A 6,000-nucleotide genomic window follows, 5' to 3' on the forward strand; every position below is an offset into this window, starting at 1 on the left:
TAATACCTACTATATGTTAACTCTAAAAAATAGGACCTTTGACCAACGTAGAGAGGCAAAACATTATTTAAGCAGTTTGGAAAACATCTACAATTATGTAAGATTGTTGTTAAGTGGTCCAAGATATTAATGAAGTCTGCTAGAGGTACCTAAAACCCCAGTATGCATATAAGGCATCCCATCCTTTCAGCTTTATTTTATGAATACAAACAAAATCAAAGCAAAATAAAAACAATAAAAACCCCTGACCAACAAAAATGGCCACAAAACCAAAAACTTTAAATGATCTAGAAAATATCAGTCTTTTACACTTTCCTAGGAAAGCAATAAAAGCAACTGAAGTGTGCCTAGATTCAATCCAGAAGTCACTTTTTAAGTAAAGGATTTGTTCTGGAAATGTATTTCTTTTTAAATATAATGTAAAAGATGGAAAGGTGACTGCTTTGTTGCTGCCAAGGTTTCCCCTCCTACTTGGTCATTGTCTCTCAAACCTTTTTAGTTCATTTTTAACTAGGACATAATTTCATGCTTTACTAGATTGAAAAACCCTTTTATTTTCCAGACCTCTTCTTCACATGAAGACATTTAACACTGTAATTCAATGATATGTGTTTCTTTCTATAAATTAGAGTTCCTTAATTGCCTCACCACAGCACATTCTCTCCCTTTGTCCCTAATTCATTTTTATGTCCTTTTTGTCCTCTCCAATTTCCAGCACATTTTCAAATCTGTTGACATCAAAACAGACTAAACAGCATCAGTATCACTTAACGTTTAGAGACTGCTAAATTGTTAACCAGAGATGACCTAACCTTGCCTCATAATTTACATGCAAAATTTAAATATTGTAAGACTAAGATCTAGAGAAAGGAAGGTTTTGCACTAGAAATTATAATGAAGAGAGGATACACTGCCAATAATTCTTTCTCTGTCTGTGAATTGAGCTAATTTGATACCAGTCATGTTCAGTACGAAAAACATGGGGTTTAAGAAACAAGAAAATTTACTTAAGATGTATCTCATAAATCAAACATTTTTGAGGATTTAAAGAAGCCCATTTACTATTGTCAACCTATTATTGCAAAATACTACACACAACTGTGATTCCTATCTCTGTGCAGAACATGAAGGAGAGTAGATTTAGATTTGATATTAGGAAAAATTTCTCAACTGTGTAGATAGTAAGGCACTGAACAGATTGCCCAGAGCTGTTTTGGATGCCTCATGCCCTGCAAGTGTTTAAGGCCAGTTTGGATGGAGCTCTCAGTAGCCTGGTCTAGTGTCCCTGTCCATGGCAGGGAGTAGGAGCTAGATCTTTAAGGTCCTTTCCAAACCCAACCATTCTATGGTAATATGCTCCCTGACATCCACAGGAGTGAAGAGTTCTTCCTGACCTTGTGGATTCTGTGCATCTCACTGGTTTGAGCAGCATTCTTTCCTGTGCTTAAATCAGAGATCATTCTGAAGCAACTACAAAAGTTTTGGATACCCTGCAAACCAGTCTAAAGAAAACCTTTAGCCCTTACAAAGACCTTATAAGGCCTTATACCCAAGCATTGACAGGGTGGGAGCAGTATCAGTCATGTTCACTATTAAATGTTCTAATGGTTTTTACACTTTTTCAATCTGGAATTTAATTATTTTCAACGTCACCTTGATTGAAATTGTACCAGTACAAGATTATTTCAGTACAATCATCCCTGACTCACATAATGAAAAAGAACATAAGCATTCACAGGACCGAATCAGTTTACCTACACCAGTTTTACATAATATGCTTGTGAGGATTGCTTGAAAGAGTGGAGCTCCTCCTCAATATATAACATATTTATAGAATTGGAGATGCCTTGTTTGAACTTTATTCCAGAGCATCTAGTATAGGCTAGCATGAAAGTAAGACAAATTTAGTAGATCTTATTTCAGTTACTAAGCAAATTAATTCATGAATCTTGCTATTTGCTTATGTGCAGTTTATTCCCAGTCTAGTTCTTCGGTTTGTGCTCTTCTGTTTGTGCAGGAAAAAAAAAAAAAAGGTTTGCATCTCTTGACAGTTTATCAAATATGCCTGTCTTGCACTTCAATGCTTCTTTTTATCCAATTTTTACTAGAATGACACATTTTCTGAATGATGAAGAGGTTCATCATTCCCTCCCTTTTACATGAGGAAAGTGAACTACAAACCCTGTCTGTACATATCCAAACACATTCCACACTTTTGAAGGTAAAAGCAATTGTTAGATGTTGCTTGAATAATATACAATTTTTAATGAACAAGACACTTGCACTTTTACTGAATCCTACAAAAACTAAACTGGAACCAAGCAAACAAAAAACCAGGGGCTCAGTCATGTGAAAATTGAATGTAACAGGAGCAACAGGAAAAAAAAAAAGAAAAAGAAAATCTATAAATGCAACCCCAGAAGCACCCCTGGTCTCAAGTTCCAAGAGAAATGCGATGAAAATATGAGTACTAATGGACTGGTGAGCTAGAAGGACACCTGTCTTTTTCAAATTTCTTGGCTTGCCATGTAAAGGACCAAAGAATGCATATACCAACTGAATGTTTCTTTTTCAGATTTTCCTTTTAAATGAGATATCTCAGAATCTGCTTTTAAAAAGTAATTGACGAAGTCTGTTGCCTCTGCTTACATAAATATTGGTGTAATAGTCCTCGATTCAGTGCATCTGGAAATGATGAAATCAGTTGGTTTTTAAGCCTGATAGCAAATCATCATGATGCATTTGTATGAATACATACAAAATTCATTTGTGTTTTGCCCTTCCATGATGAATGTTTCACTTGAACAGGAGGAATAACTGATAATACAGCATATTTGGCCTAGCCAAGATTCTCAAGATGAACTGCAACAACAGTTTCCAAGGGAGAGAGCAGGATAAACTATGCTTAATTTTAGGTGCAAGTGCATCTGAAACAAACTTCCAAAAATGGGGATTTTTTTTTTTTCAGATTGGATAAGAACTTGAATCTTGGTCAAACCTCTTTTAACCTGAATATTTGGGCAGAAGTCATGATTCAGAGAGACTCCTGTAGGAGCCTAATCACATTGTGATTCAGAGAAGGATCAAAACCACTGAGCTGGTTGCCTTCCCCCATGAAGAAAGTACAAGAGAAGAAATTAAGACTATACTTTGATATAAAAAGTCATAGAATCATTTAGGTTGGAAGAGACCTCAAAGATAAGGTCTCCTCTGAGCCTCCTTTTCTTCAAGGTGTAGAAGCCCAGCTCCCCAGCTGCTCTAAATTTTTTACACTAAACTTCCTTGGCCATGATTCATCTTAAAACTTACCTGATTCATCTTCACCTTATCAAGGTAAATATAATCTGAGGCATAGAAACAGTAATTTTATTCACTGCTAAGTCTTACAGTGATTATAAATTCCAGTTTGGACTAGGAAAAAAAAAATCCATTTGTCCAAGTAACTTACTCCATTATTATAAGAAACATTTTTTTATTCAAAGGCTGAAGAATTACTATATATAGATACAGTTTAAGTAGGCTCTATTAATTTTGGTCTTAAGCAAACACATTTTTGGTCACTATTTCTCTTTTGCAAATGGAAACCATCTGTCATATTTTTCTTTTTCAGATGCTAGAAAAAAGTTTCTTAGTGGTTGCTTTTTCTTACACTTGAGTTTAAAAAAAGCTGATGATTTTTTTTTTTTATTATTATTTTTTTTTTTTTTTGTTTAAACAATACCAGTATTTCCTGAATGTAATTTTATGGGCATACTTTTGTTTTAGAAGTTCCTGACAAAGAGTCAGTTGGAAATAACTGAATCAATTATAGTGTGTTCATACTTGTCTAATACCCCATTAGTTCAGAAATAACTAACTCTAATCCCCAAAAAAGGGAAAGTGCTGAATTTTCTTTGTTTTATTTGAACTCTCCTTACAATTATAAAGGCAAGCCTATTGGCTCAGAGATTTGTGTTGCCATGTGCCAGTACTGGGATGCCTGGTAATCAGTTTACTTCCTGCCACAGCCAGCCTCTGATTCTTCCAGGAAACGTTAAATATTTTAGTGTGGTTGCATCCCCTGTCCCCTGTTGCCATTTAAATCATCCTACATTCTCTCTAGCCTGCTCTGGGATGCTGTGCAGTACACTATATTTCTGACTTTAGTATGAGGGCTCTGTGTGTATAATTTTTCAGCTGCTTCAGTTCGTTTGTGTGGAGGTAGACAGGGTCCAGTTGCCAACACTCACATCTGAAATAAAGAATATTCTTGGTCTCATTCTACTTGTTTGTTCTGTCTGGTACATTCTGCCTGTGAGCTCTGTTACAACTACATTTTACAGGGTCCTCTCCTAGCAAAGTTTCCGTTGATATATTATTATTATATGGCCATTTATATAGACCCAACTGTGTTATTTCCATTTTATTGCAAGGACATAAAAGCTGGAAATTTACCAAAAGTACAGAAAGGAGACTAAGAGCCTTTGAAAGAAAATGCCTTAGGGAAATACTGGGTATTAAATGAAGTTGATTTATAGCTGTTGCCAGAATCCGTCAAAGCTTGAGGATTCCCAAATACAAAGTTACCCAGAAGAAAAGGTAGAAATACTTATGTTAGCAGTACCAGCCATAATTGTTAGATGTGCTGTTGAATCATTGCCGTGTACATGATGGCATGATCAGTGAGATGGTCCCAGCCAGAATGTTCCCTCCACCCTGGTCCCACACAGTTCTTAAAGAGGAAGAACTAATTAAAAATAGGAACCTGGAGGTTGCACAAACAAAAAAGCCCTTGTAGTACACCACAGAATAAGATCTGTTTGCCTAGGAAGGCTTCAGATTTGTAATATCAGAACCGACAACAGTATTAGACATGTAGGAAAATGAGAACATACAAAACTAGCATTCCTTTCCAGAAATCTCTCTCATTCATACTGAGTCCTGACTCTATTTGCCCATTAGGGGTTGGCTTGTCTAGGTTACACCCATGAAAACAGGTAACAGCAGCTGACCGGTAACAACAAATCACTTGTAAACTCTTTCTCCACATCAATACTGTTCATCCCTAGAAGTGTTCAAAGCCAGGTTAGATGCAGCTTTGAACAACCTGATCTAATAGAGGATGTCCATGGCAGTAGGGTTAGAATTAGATGGTCTTTAATATCCCTTCCAACTCACACCATTCTATGATTCTATAACTGCAAGATAACATGGCTTAGATTTTAGTAATTCATATGATCTTCCTGTCACAGGAGGAGTAGAGCAACTGCATGGAGAAATGTCCACAGTAGAGTAGGGAAGCATCTATAAATGTATTGTGCCTCAAACTCTCAATCTGCACATCAATCATTTAGGAGAAAAAAAATAGAGACATACATATATCTATATCTTCTGATAACCACTAAGTCATGTCTCCCCACATTTTCACATTACTTTCTCAGCTACTTCTCTCATTCTTGCTTTTAACAGTCATTATTACTTTCCTTTCTCCATAGCCAGCTCCTCTTTCATTTATGCTGTTTGGAGACTGGCTTTCAGAGACATATCCTTTGAAGACTTCAGTTGCCCATTTAAGGCAAGGAATGAACTCTTGCTCCTATTAAGTATTTCATTCACTGATAGGCATTGATGTTCTGTCCTTCTGAAAGAACTCTCTACATGTCTCAAGCCTCTGGGCAATGCTTTAATGCACATAAATTAAGGAAAACAAATGGTAGAGATCAACATCACAGAGGCCAAATTAATAAAATAGAGCTTAATGACTTCAAATTGGACACAGTCTCAACACTTAAGTTCTCAGAATAAGAGAATTTTCTCACAGATTAGAAGACTAATAGTTATTTGGAAATTGTCTTTTCAAAGAGCTTGGCTGTGTTATGCAGTGCTCCAAATCATGCTAAACACTGTATGTCTAGGACAGAGTCAGCAGCACATGGGACTTGCTAGTAATTGAAAACAGGTTCTGAAGCAATGATTATCACACAGTGAAACTACAGTACCCCACATGTTGCACAGAGCCAG

Source organism: Lonchura striata, chromosome 4 (assembly GCF_046129695.1).
Source record: "Lonchura striata isolate bLonStr1 chromosome 4, bLonStr1.mat, whole genome shotgun sequence".
NCBI classification, from domain to species: domain Eukaryota; kingdom Metazoa; phylum Chordata; class Aves; order Passeriformes; family Estrildidae; genus Lonchura; species Lonchura striata.